Below are 12,880 nucleotides of genomic sequence, written 5' to 3'. Positions count from 1 at the left end.
TCAATATTTAACTTGTCTACTCCTTCAGTAATTTATATTAGAAAATAACAACCATGTGAGAATTCAGCCAGTCGGATTATTTTATGGGATGAACCTTTGCCGTTATTAATAACATTTCAATACCTTATGGTTTTTCAGCAAAGAATTGTAACATTCAAGGACTGAAAGAGATTTTGTTTCTAATTAATTCTCAAAATCCTTGGGAGACAGTGATAGAAGGATAAATATATTAACTTGGAATTGAAGAATAAAAGACTGAGCCTTCTGATGCAAAAGTTTTACTAGAAACATGGATTACTTGTGTGGGTCCTACATCTCACTCTGTTTGCTAATAATTTAGTGAGGAAGATGTGTTTGGACCTCAGACAGTCTAAGTCATGGGAAAAAAGAGATGCAATTTTGTTTCTTTCAAGTACCACAATTACTCTTATTAGCAATTTATAAGTACAGAGCTGGTCTGATCTTTTATCCCAAATTCCTACTAATTTCCTTGCAGGCAATTATTCAGCCATCCAGATGTCTTCTTTACAGTAATTTAAGCAAATCTTCACCTTTTTTCATACCATTTATCAACCTTATATATTTACACACAGGCAAACTTCAGCCCAATCTAAGTAGATTATCTTTAATTTTAACATGAGCAGAATTCAAATGCATCATGATTCAATACGGCTCTTGGTGATAACAAAAATGAATTCTTCATGATGAACATATTTGAGGCTGGTGTGTGCTAAGATCAAAAGCATTTTGCTTAATACATTTACAACAGGAATGTCCTCCAATCCATTTTAAGCAAGACAGAAGTTCTCACCGCTATTTGCCTTTCAAGTTCATCCCCTAAGGTCCTGCAGGTCCCTTATTGTGAATATTTGCTGGGGAATTTTTATTTACGTTTTATTGATTGCCTCTCCCCTTTTATTTTCAGGGAATTCCACCACTTATATCTTGCTCTAAGTCTTTTTGCCTCATGATAGAATATGAAAGGGCCAGACTATTGATTTATCAGACTTTCTAGTTATAGGGATGTGACACTTGATCAAAATGCAGCCAACTGGATGAACCAGATTAGAACTTTGAGTCAAGAGCCAGGGATCCCCACTACTGAAAGGACAGTAGTTCCTTCCAGGCCTGATACAGTCACCTATCCAGGGCTGCAGTGCTAGCTGATACTAATGGCAATGGCAGAGTCCAGTGTCGGGGATGTGGAAGGCTGCAGCTGGAAACCCAGTGTTCAGTGGCAGGAGCACAAGTGTCTGTTTCCACATATTTCCTGGGGACTCCGTGCTCCCTGATATCTTCCAATACATTCCCTTTCTGTTTATGTTTGCCAGAATTAGTCTCTAACTTACAAGGAAGAACAAACCCAACCCTACAATTGAAAATAATAAATCAAATTGCACTTTTATTCTGTGCACTTTTATTCAGTTTATTAGAAACTGTTTGGAAATGAATGAAGAGAGCCTGCAATACTGCAAGCTGTAAAGAACATATTCTTATCACAAAGACTAGGGAACTTTCTGTCCAGAAGGACTCCTACAACAAATTAGAAATGATCTCAGAAATTCTCAGAAATTCATGGATCCAACAGGAAAAGAGCCAGGAGTCAAAGTTCAAATGAAGATCCCTTCCAATTTTTCTCAGCCATTGCTTCTCTGATTCAGATCCACCAGGAACAGAAGATGGAAAAGAAATTTGATGTTCTGGCTATGATTTGTTGGAAATGAGATACGTACATCTTGAAAACTCACAGCAAAAAAAAAAAAAAAAAAGGAGCATTAAATCAGAGCCTGACCATTGCTATCAAAAGTCAAAGCTGACTGCCGGAAGCCCAGCAAGCCATTACCTGGGGCTGTGGAAAGGGCCAGTGCTCTGTGCACTTCTCCATCCACTTTCAGAGCTATTCACCAAGCACTTTTCAAGAATATTACCATTCCGACAAATGACTGATAAGAGATAAATTTAAGAAAGTGAATAAGTTTTGAAAAGTAAATCCCTAAACCTACATATTCGCCATATGTTTTCAAGTACAACTGGGAAAATATTCCTTTAGAACAGTTTTCAACCATGGGAACACTTGGAAATTTTCTTACTGTCCCAATCCTATCAATTTTCAAAACCCTCCAAAAAAAAAAAAAAGTAAATCATAAATTGATTCATTGGTCATAAAAAATGTAAATTGACAGCTCTGAGCCATGGAACCATTCATCCGCTCACTGATTGAATTGACACAGGTAATAGGCATGTCCTAAAAATGACCTGCATGAGTTATCTGCCCTTACTTTGAAACCTAGATGTTAACCTGGCAAGAATCCCTAGTTTAATACTAGCCCTCTGGCTTTATTCTTAAACATGTCTGCTGTATCTGAATTTAAAAGAAAGCAAGCAAGCTGAGAAGTTATATCCCTGATCTGGCTCAAAGCTATGCTTTTCTCAGAATAACTGCACTTGGAGATCTAGGACAAAGCTATTAAAAACAAAACAAAACTACTTCTAACTTCTGTAATTAAAACATTATATTATACATGTGTATATGCACACACACACTTTTGCCTAAAGACTGTAAGCTTCTAGACCAGCAACCAATCATACACACATATACACACCCAAACAGTATATGATTCTGTGTATACCCCATGGGGGCTTAATAAACACTTATGAATTGACTGACAAGAGAAAAAAAAAAAAACAAGAAATGACAACCTTCAGGGTAGCCGTAAAACAATTTTAACTTGAAAATTGCCCAGAAATAGACTTCACAGTCCATGGGAACATACACAAATCATATAAAAAGAGCCTGTGCCCCTTATATACCTAGAGAGTCCTTAGTGAAAAATCACTGTTGTAGGAAGGAGAGTTCAGGCTCTTTATCTATTTACTCTTTGGCTTCTTCACTGAATTCAGCTGAGAGCAACTTTTTTTCTTTCTGTAATAACCTTTTCCGCAGAATAACTTTTAAAATACAGATTAGAGTAAATGTAAAATTTACCTCATCACTCATATATTCTTGTGAGGTCAACAGGTATAAAATCACCTTTCCCTCTCAATTCTCAAGACTCATGTTGCGATTTGAATTTCTCTGCAGCCAAATGTAACAAAAGCATCATCTACAAAGCTTACAGTTTCTTCAACAGCAGCATCTCCAAATAAACAGAAATTAGCAATAAATCATAAGCTGCTCATAGTCTTCTCTAAAGGATGCATTGAGAGTGTGCCACAATTCCTAAAATCACACTTCAGTGCTTCCTTCAAGACAGTCTTCAAACACCTCAAGTTCAAAAGCGGTTTGCTTTTCTCCCTGAAGTTCATATGCGTGTTCTATGTTAAGGATGTGAATAGAACGGATAATTTAGTGGTCTCTGGAAAGGATCATATACACAGGATGATGCTTCTGTTTTAATTTAGCCTTGTTACATTTACTTGAAATGGTTGTTATTTCAGTTACGGTCTATTTTGAAGAACAACTTCCATACTGATAAATTTCCAAAAATGTTTGATGAGAGCAAGTGGGGAAAAAATAAGAAATAAGCCATACTTAAAATTGATCCCATTAATCTGGGAAGGGGGGTGGGGTAGGTAAAAAAGAGAAGAAAACATTTTTGATTGAGGTAAGGAACTTTTTAACAAAAACACATGAAACAAAATATAAAAAGTCTGTGTATGTCTTTACCATCAAAGGTCAAAAACAAAATCTATTTTAATTCACTGCAGCTCACTGCAGTTACATGTAGTGGTCAATCGCTTTGCCAACATCATCATGCAGGTCCCCTTATGGTAGCCACCTACTATACCCCATCCCATCCCAGTGCCCCAGCCCCCACCCCTGGCTCATCCCACAGTTCAACTTACAGCCAAGAGGTGGGTTTGGTCACCTGCTTCGTAGGATAAATTTGAGTTCATTTTCCAACTCATTGTTTGGGGTGACGTTTGTTTCTCAGTTTTCAGGTCTCCCACATAGATAGCAGTGTGAAAGGGTAGGGTTGTGGGTTTTTTGGTTTCTTTTTTTTTTTTCTTGTTTTCTTGGCACCTCCTCTGGACTGTAAGAAGTAATGATTGATCATTTTTCCACAGTCATCCGTGGCCCTCTTCATGGCCACATGTAAATGCGCCAATGGATAATTAAGCAACAGACACATCCAATAAATATAATAAATAAATTTGATTTTTCCCCCTAGTAATTGGTTTCATCTGACTGAGTCTGATTATGTGTGAGGATATGTAAACAGGATTAGAGAGGAGAAAAAATAGATGCTAGGTCACACAAATTGCAGAGCCCTAACCACTGTGAAATATTTGTGCAATAATTATATTATTATTCTTAAGGTTAGAAAAGCACTTTGCATCTTCTCCAGAACTTGAGGTGAGGCTAAAAATAAAATGGGTGGCAGGATTATTATCATAAGGAGATGGTGGCCAACTATAGAATACATTTTCCTTTGGTTTTCCCACAAAGTCTCACTACCTTGCCCTCATGCCTCCATTAAATCCATGTAGGTACCACCAAACTTTGAAGTCTCCAATCCTAGGGGTCATATCACATCAGACTACATGAATAGACATGAGCTGGGAATATATAGAAGGCAGAGAACGAGAAGATATTTGTATATAATTACAGTCTGAGCAAATCCTAAAATAAAATAAAATTAAATCATTTTTCTAATATAATCTCAAGTGACACAAAGAGCAAAGCTTTATCTTGTATTTAAAAAAGAAACATCTACTTCTATTCCCATTTACTTACTTAGACATCACTTTGGCATCAAATTACTCTTAACCATCATATCTGGCTTTTAGCAGAACATGGTACCTGGCCTGTCTTGGGAATTTAAAACCTGCTTTTTGAAGCAATTAAAAAAAAAAACAAAAACTGGAAGATTGAAATATACTTTCATGCAGCTTTAATTTGCCTATATTCTTTCTAGGAAATAGGCAGTATCTACTGAAATGTGTTGCACACAACCATATACTCTTACATTTGAAATGGTTTAGAAAAAATACCGCAGTTAAGATCACAAAGTCTGTTGCAATAAGTTCTCTAATAATAACTGTGATTTTAGCTATGTAGATATTTACTGTTTGAATTAACCATAAATGTGGACACAGCTATCTTCTTTAATAGTTCAATTTCATTCTTAGAAATAATCTAAGAATCTAACTTGACTATTTCTAACATTCAAAATGAAATTTTGAAATGGCACACACACAAAAAAAAACCTGTTATGAATACAGCAAGTAGCTTATACAATTTTGTGATTTTTTTTTAACAGTATGGGATTTTTTTAACCTTTGCCAAAATCATTTCTATTTAATGATGTATTTCTTTTTCCACAGATAGTCTTATTCCTCTAATTAAAGGAGGAGAAATGTCAAAACATTGAGTATCAGTAAAATCCTAAGCAATAATAAAAATGACATTTAAACATAAGCCTTTTCCCCAAGAGAATCCTCCAGAGAATTGTCCTCTTGAAAAATTTTAAATCAGTATATTATGGTTAGCATCAATTTTATCTTCACCAAGTGAATTATATTCTCCAACTTTAGTTTTTGCCTCCTAATATTTAAATTAAGAGCTGGGGAAACTAAACAAAGAAAAATGACTTCTTCTTTTGGAGCAAATTCATTAATGATTTTTTTTTTATTTTACAAGGCCCACAACTCACTTTTATATATTATAAAATAATTACTTTACCATGGTCATATTAATAGAAATGATCATACAAAATTCCTAATATTTTTTTACCAGGCTTAAGCCTCTACATCTAAATAATTTCATCATGAGGACAATTAAATAGACTGTCTTTTAGAAGAATGGGTCCTAAACTTTTATAGATCTGCATCATATTCCAGAAATCACAAAGTAAGGCAAAGATAGGAACAACTAAGCTAAGAAGTCTAGCATCATGTTTATGTTAGAAAAACCTGTGGCAGAATCAAATTAGGGACAGAAGAAATAATGGGGCATCTTAATAGGTGATCTAAACAAGTATCAAGGAAAGGAGAGCCTTCTCTGAAAGAACTGCAGTCAAAGCATAAGAACTCTAAACTTTTAAAGAAACCATCTCTTTCCTCCCAAACCTCGCACTCATACTTTCCAAGACAGATGCAGGATATTTGCTACCCGCCACCCATATGCTGGCGCTGAGATGAGGAACACACTCAATCGTTCCATCAGAGTCAAAGATCAAGTCATATTATCCAGGATAGGGGGAAATCTTTGCTGGGGAACCTAGATTTTATTTTAACATATTAGCTGTATTATTTAGTGTCAATTTCTATTCACTAAATTTACATGAAAAGAGTTAAAACACCTGCTCTCGCTTTACTCACACTATTGCTGAAAAGCACACAACCATACCATTTTTCTGATAATCCTTTTTGTCTAAAAGGTTGGTACTGTAATGCTCTACTTAGGAGAGGGGGACCAATTTAATCCTTTCAGCAAAAACGAGAGAACTTTATTAGCAAACTATTTCTCAAGGTGCTTCATTTTTTGCCATGAGGAATTCGTAAGAAAAGGCTGCAATGCTTCAAGTTCAAAATCACACTGGAGAGTGAAATATACCAAGAAGACTGTGGGCAGTAAGTAATATGAATTTTGGGGAAAAGATTTTATACCTCTTCAACTTCATAAAAATCTTTCAGAAATATGAACAGGATACTTGCAGCAGAGGTAAAATAATACGTTAAGTAGTGGTTTTTCTTTGTTAGGTAGAGAAAACTATATACACACATATGTTATGTGTATATATATATATATAAAATTTACTGGTAGTACAAAATTCTGAATATTGTGAATATTCCTTTAACAAAAAAAAAGTGAAAGAAGGAGTATAAGGAAATACTTTGACAAGGCTACTATTTGCTCTCACTGTACACGACTCATAAAACTACTGTTGATTTCACAAAATTTTAAGGGGGGTATTATCTAATTAGATCTTACATTTTATGAAATATTGTTACATTCCTCTTTCCATTAAGAGCATATGAAAAGATAGCCATTCCCCCCGCCCCCAAAATATATATATATATTCTTACAATCTTCCCTGAAGACTGAGACTCTGTTGTATGCACTATGAGTATAGAATGGAAGGTTTCTCTTTGTGAGTCCATCAGGGCTCCTAGAAACCAGTAAGTCAAAGAACAAAACTGTTGCTTCACACAAAGTGATGAGAGACAAAAGCATATGCTTTTTACATAGTCCCACTTGAGGTAGTAGTCTGATATAAGTTTTGTCTCTTTAAACTTGACTCGCAGTTTGAGTTCTTAAGTGGAGAGAGATAAAAGGGCCTTGGCAATGACCTTGACTATATTTCACCAGAAATCACTTCTCAAAATTAGTCTACACAGAATAGAAAACAATGGAAAAGCTCACCAATACAGGTTTTCCTCAAAAACACACAAGCAGTGCAGAGTTCCTTTCAATCACACAATGAAAAAAAAAACCAAACAAACAGTAATTACTTTTAAGAAACGTTCAGTACCTCTAGCATAATAAACACTTTACACATGCAGAAAAAACTCTACTCTTATCAAAATGAAAATAGACACCTTAAAAATGCAGGCAAATATATTGTCAAGTTCCATTAACCAACAGGCTCTTTCTACACAGCCTTCTCTTCCCAAAAAAGTTACCTTCTCCCCAGAATGTCAGATGCCATGCATTTGGAAATGCTGAAATTCAATACACACACCAATTGAAGGTAAACTACCTAATGTACCAACAAACTTAGCAAGAGGATGGTATTATTCTGATACATTAAACTGAGATCAACCCCAGGCACAGAAAGTTAAAATGAGCTTAGTTAAGATTTAATGGGAACCTTAACATCAATAACAATAATAAGAAAACCACCAGCAAGCCACAAACACTATACCACACAGAACCATGTAAGAGTAATTAAAAACCTAGCTGATTGAATAGTATTCTCACCAGACAATACACCTAAAATGTAGCTATGTTTAATATTTTAACACAAATTCTCTGAGCCTGTTCAAAGTTGCCAGTAAACTAGAAAGGGTAAAAACCAACCGCAACAGGAAGGAGGAGTCTGTTGTTTAAATCAATGTACTCTTGGTCTTCATAACTAGTGAAGATACTGAAACTAAAACTAATTGTGCTGCTTCATAAATAAATTCATGCACTGAATGTATTATATAACAATTAGAAATCTTGCTTCATGGGCCACGTGAAAGGACTCCTTAGTCTGGTCAGTTATCTGCTTGTGCCCCTGTGTGTGGAATATGCCAGAGAAACAATTCAGCTGCTTAGCATGGAGTATATTGCTTTCTGGTTTAGGTCCTAGAATGAGAAAACCATGCTTTAGAAGACTTGGGTTCTTAGGATCATAATTTACTATACAAATTCATTTTTCCTTGGTACCCAGGCAAATAAATGCTTCAAAGACAACTGTGATCCTAATGAATGGAAGTTGGGCTTTTCCCTCCAACTTGATCAAAATGGTAAACGGCAAGGGTCCATAAAAATATTTTAAATAGCAATATTGCCACCTCAAGGGACCCAGGAATAAGCTGAGATTGCATTCTAAGTAAAATGTCTTATACCATTAGCAGACTACAAAAGAAGAAATAAGCTTTAGATCTAAGGAACCCTGTCCACAATTTCCAAAAGAGCTTTTGTCAACACAGGCAGCTCAAAACAGGTGAATTTGCATGGTGTCTTGGAGTAGGCTTTCTTCTATAAAAAAGAGGGTCTGACTTGAGTTAATTTACAGTTCATTTTGTTCCAAGTCCTAAACTGTTTTATGCTGTTCTCCCAACATCAGCTAAGTTTACATGAAAACAAAGTTGAGCAGTATCATTGCAAACATACTCTCTGCACTTAGGTAATTGCTGGTCTATGATGTGGCAACCACAAGGCAAAAGCAGGCTTCTTTAAATACCAGTATTTTCCCTCTGTCAAATGTGTGAGCTTCAGAGTATCTCTGAACTGGATATCCTCATCTGAGTCTAGAGTTCAGAGCTCCTCAGGATGCTAACACATATAGTGGAACTGCAATTGGTTCTATCCCCTACTTCCCTCCTTACATTTCAGCTGCCATTATTTTAGCTTCTTTTCCCATAGCTTGGCAGAAATTTTCACAACTATAAACTGATTTCTTTAGAAACTGCTAATGTGCCTTTACTTAGTGACCCTTCAGCATTTCTACTAAACTGCAACTGAAAACTTAGGGGGATAAAGAGCAAAACAAACGAAAAATGGTTAACTGCTAAGAACCTTCCAAAGAACTTAAATACAAATACATCAAAGAACCATTCTATGTTAAATTTTAAATAATATTTAAAACAGATTCTGGAAGCAAGAGTTACAGAGTCAGTTCTATTAAAAAAAAAAAAAAGAGTTAAGAGTTCAATTTGCATGCATTATGCTGGCTATTTTAAATAATGTTTTTCCATGTGGATGGCAGAAACTGCCCTCCCCCTCCCCAATTGACAAGATGCCACTTCAAGTAAGATCTAAGAAAGGGGTGCTTTGGGGGTTAGAAATTGCTGTACATGTCTTGCAATTTTGCATAAAACAATACCAGCAATCTCTCTCCTTCTCCATAGCCCTAAATTTATTATTAAGTAAATTCAGCAATAGCTCAATCACTGGAGACCAGGACAGGATGTGATACACTAAAGCACTTATATGTTTATTATCTTTGCAAGCAACATGAGTAGCGGTATCTATAACTGCCTCCTGCAAATCTGCAGCGATGTGAGGCAAAACAGCATTTTTAAGAATTTCCCTTTTGGAATGCAAATGATTCTGCCTCTAATTTTGAATATTTTAGCCAGCATGTACCACACAGTAGTTCTGGAATCACTGGCATCTGTCATGCTGTCAAAACTGAGTCAAAATGCATTGTAATCCTGAAGAACGATAACGATAAACATCAATGCAACGTTAAAATGCATCCTAAAAAAAAAAAAAATCCCCATAATTGCGATGAACATTAGAGAGAAAACGGCAGTCCTTCTGCAGGGAAATAACAGTCTGCTCTACCAATATTTCCCCTCCCCCTTGAAACTCATGCAACTAATGATGACCTCCCGAAGTGCGGAATTTAAATGTTCCAGCATTCATCTGAGGATGAAGGGGGGAAAAATACATAGAAAACCACGAAACAAGTTGCAAACTGCACAAACGCAAGGAGAGAGAGAGAGAGAAGGGAACTGCAGGCTGATTCAGGAGCGATTGCAGAATGAGGAGCAACAGAAAGGAAACACGGAAGAAAGAAAGGGGGGAAAAGCCTTAAGCATTAAAGAGTAAGAAGTGAAAAAAACATTTACCAGCGGCTCGGTCAGTAGCTTCGCTCCCTGACACCATCTATATAGAGAGAGAACTTAGCCTAGAGTCTTCGGTCCCAGCTCGCTTTGGAGCAAAATTCCTTCACTTCGAGGGGGTAACAAACGCCCTCAAGAAAGAGAGAGAGAGGGAAAGAGGGGGAAAAATAATCCCAAAGACCAAGACAGGCTTTCCCCTCCTCCCTCTTACCCGCCCCCCGGACTCCCCAAACGGTGCTCGCTTCTGCACAGTTCTGCCGGCTGTGCCGCTGAGCTGCTGCGATGCTGCTGCGGCGGCTGCTGCTGCTGGTGCTGCTGCTGCTGCTGCTGCTACTTCGGAAACGATTAGGAGGAGGACGCCCAAGCACGACCTGAGCCTGCGAGCCACCCAGGACCAATGTGCAACCTGCTCTGGAATCAAACCCATAACACACGCACGCACATCCAGTGGCTCCTGCACTAGAGCCCCCGCGCGCACACACACACGCGCCCGCCCGCGCGCAGTACAGACACACAGACACGCGCGCACACACACGCGCGCACGCGCGCACACACACAGACACAAACACACACAGACACACTGAACGCCGCGCACCTCCCGCCCGCCGGCGCAGCCCCTGAATGGGAGTGCGAACCAATCCCCGGCCCCCGAGCGCGCGCACAGGCCGAGGCCGCCGGGGCTGGGTGGTGGCACTTGGGGGCGGCAGATGCTGTAGCTCCTGGGTATGGGACTGGGGAAGGGCGTCACGGTCGCGAAAGAGGGGCGTTAGGGGCTCCTGCACCCCTTTGTCTGCAGAGCGATCCCCCCTCGCCCAACCCTCCCCGCAGCCAGGCACAGCGCGAGCCGCGGGCGGTGTAGAGTTCAGTTTCGCTGTGGGGTTGGTTGGGGGAGGCTCGGTTCCCTGGCTGCGCGCACCGAGGTTCCACCTCTGCGAAACCCCAGGCACCGCAGCTGCACCCGGATCCCTGCACTCAGTGGAGCACAGAAAGCCCGAGCACCCCGAGAGTGACCCGAGCTTGCCTTGGGTTCAGATCACGCCCACTGCTCGGCTGCAACCTCAGAATCCACCTTCCAGGGTTAGGAAGCAGAGAGGGGCAGAGAGCGGTGGTTTTAAGAGGGAAGGGAGAGTTTGCAGAGCCTTTAGCCCCTGCTGACCAGCCTCACCTAGGCCGCTCAGTGGCCCTGAACTTGTCCAAGGTGGTGCGGTACCCGGGAAACTAGGTTTCCACACCTCAGAGGGGAGTTGCTTTTCTTCCTTCCATAAAGGGAATTACAAAAGGAAGCAATTCCTGGCCCAGGAAAGGCTGATTCAGTTAGAGTAACTGACAGAAAATCCAGCAGGGCCTGGCTGTGGTAATAGTAACAGCTAACAGGTATTGCTTAGTTATCCTGCGCAGGCTTTGTGCTATGCAGTGGCCATGAATTAACTGATTGTATCTTGTCCAAACAGTATCTGATTAACCCTTGAAGGAAATTTAGGCTGCAGAATATTTTACCAACTGCTAGTCAGTGATAACCAATGCATCTGGGAATTTGAACCTGCAATTTAACTCAGGCACTGGAGAGAGAATGCCTTTCTTTGAAGGGCTCTAGGCATTTCCAGAAAAGTAAAGGTCTACTGGATGTTTGCATGATAACACCCTCTGGCCTTCAAGCTGTATCCAGCCTGTCTTCAGCAATCTGCAGGTCTGAAACACTGCATGCCTGCAGTTTGCGTAATGTCCTAATACTAATAATATTCAAAATACTCATCTCTTGACTATGTACTCTGAGTCACCCTTTTAATTAGGCTCAGCAGACTTGCAATCATAATCTTTAAAATAACTCTGTAAACAAGCTATCCTTACTTCCATTTTACATATGAGGAGACTGACCCAGAGATGCCTTGTGACTTTCTCAAGGTGATAGGGCCAGAATAAGGAGGATGTGGTTTGGTCACCTCCAAGGTCCATTTTTGCAATGCAGGCATCTGCCTATAATGCAGGAGATCCAGGTTCCATCCCTGGGCCGGGAAGATCCGCTGAAGAAGGGAATGACAACCCATTCCAGGATTATTGCCTGGAGAATCCCATGGATGAAGGAGCCTGGTAGGCTACAGTCCACAGGGTTGCAAAGAGTTGGACATGACTAAGCGAGTAAGCACGTGAGGTCCCTGTCAGTTTTTTCTTTTTTTAAACTAAATTATGTGTCTTCCTTAACTGTATATTGAATAAAGTCATGAGATGAGGGCACAGCAGTTACCTTTTATTTCATTCAACAAATGCATATTGATTTCCTATTAACATTCACTCATTCAAGAAATATTTACTAAGCATTTACTTCCTTCAAGGAACTTAGAGGTGACAGAAGATGACAAAGACACATCCCAGAACTCTTTGTGTTTATAGTCTGAGAAGATAGCAATCGCATGCTTATGATGCTGATGGTGAAAGCTTACTAGCAATGAATGTCCTTCCCTTCCCTATTCATCTAGCAAACTCCTAAATGTCCTTCAGTTTTCTACTCCAGTTTCACTTCTTCAGGGAAGCCATCTGTGATCTCTCTGGCTGAATTAAATCTCCCTTAATGTAGGCTTCCAAGGCATCATATCAATTT

At 39.1% G+C, this 12,880-nt stretch overlaps 1 protein-coding gene across 2 annotated transcripts in view; it reads right to left on the bottom strand.

Moving 5' to 3' along the window:
* Positions 1-10,376, bottom strand: part of LOC133251612 (teneurin-2-like) — a 427,154-nt gene extending 416,778 nt beyond the window's left edge. For both annotated transcript variants that reach the window (XM_061424274.1, XM_061424277.1), the window contains exon 1: positions 10,291-10,376. The gene's annotated coding sequence lies outside the window, so the exon portion shown is untranslated. The remainder of the gene's footprint in view (positions 1-10,290) is intronic.
* Positions 10,377-12,880: the final 2,504 nt, after the last annotated feature.

The sequence above is a fragment of the Bos javanicus genome, chromosome 7 (genome assembly GCF_032452875.1).
Source record: "Bos javanicus breed banteng chromosome 7, ARS-OSU_banteng_1.0, whole genome shotgun sequence".
Taxonomy (NCBI): Eukaryota; Metazoa; Chordata; class Mammalia; order Artiodactyla; family Bovidae; genus Bos; species Bos javanicus.
Note: the sequence above shows the minus strand (reverse complement) of the source record. Positions and strands in the feature narration are given on the sequence as shown.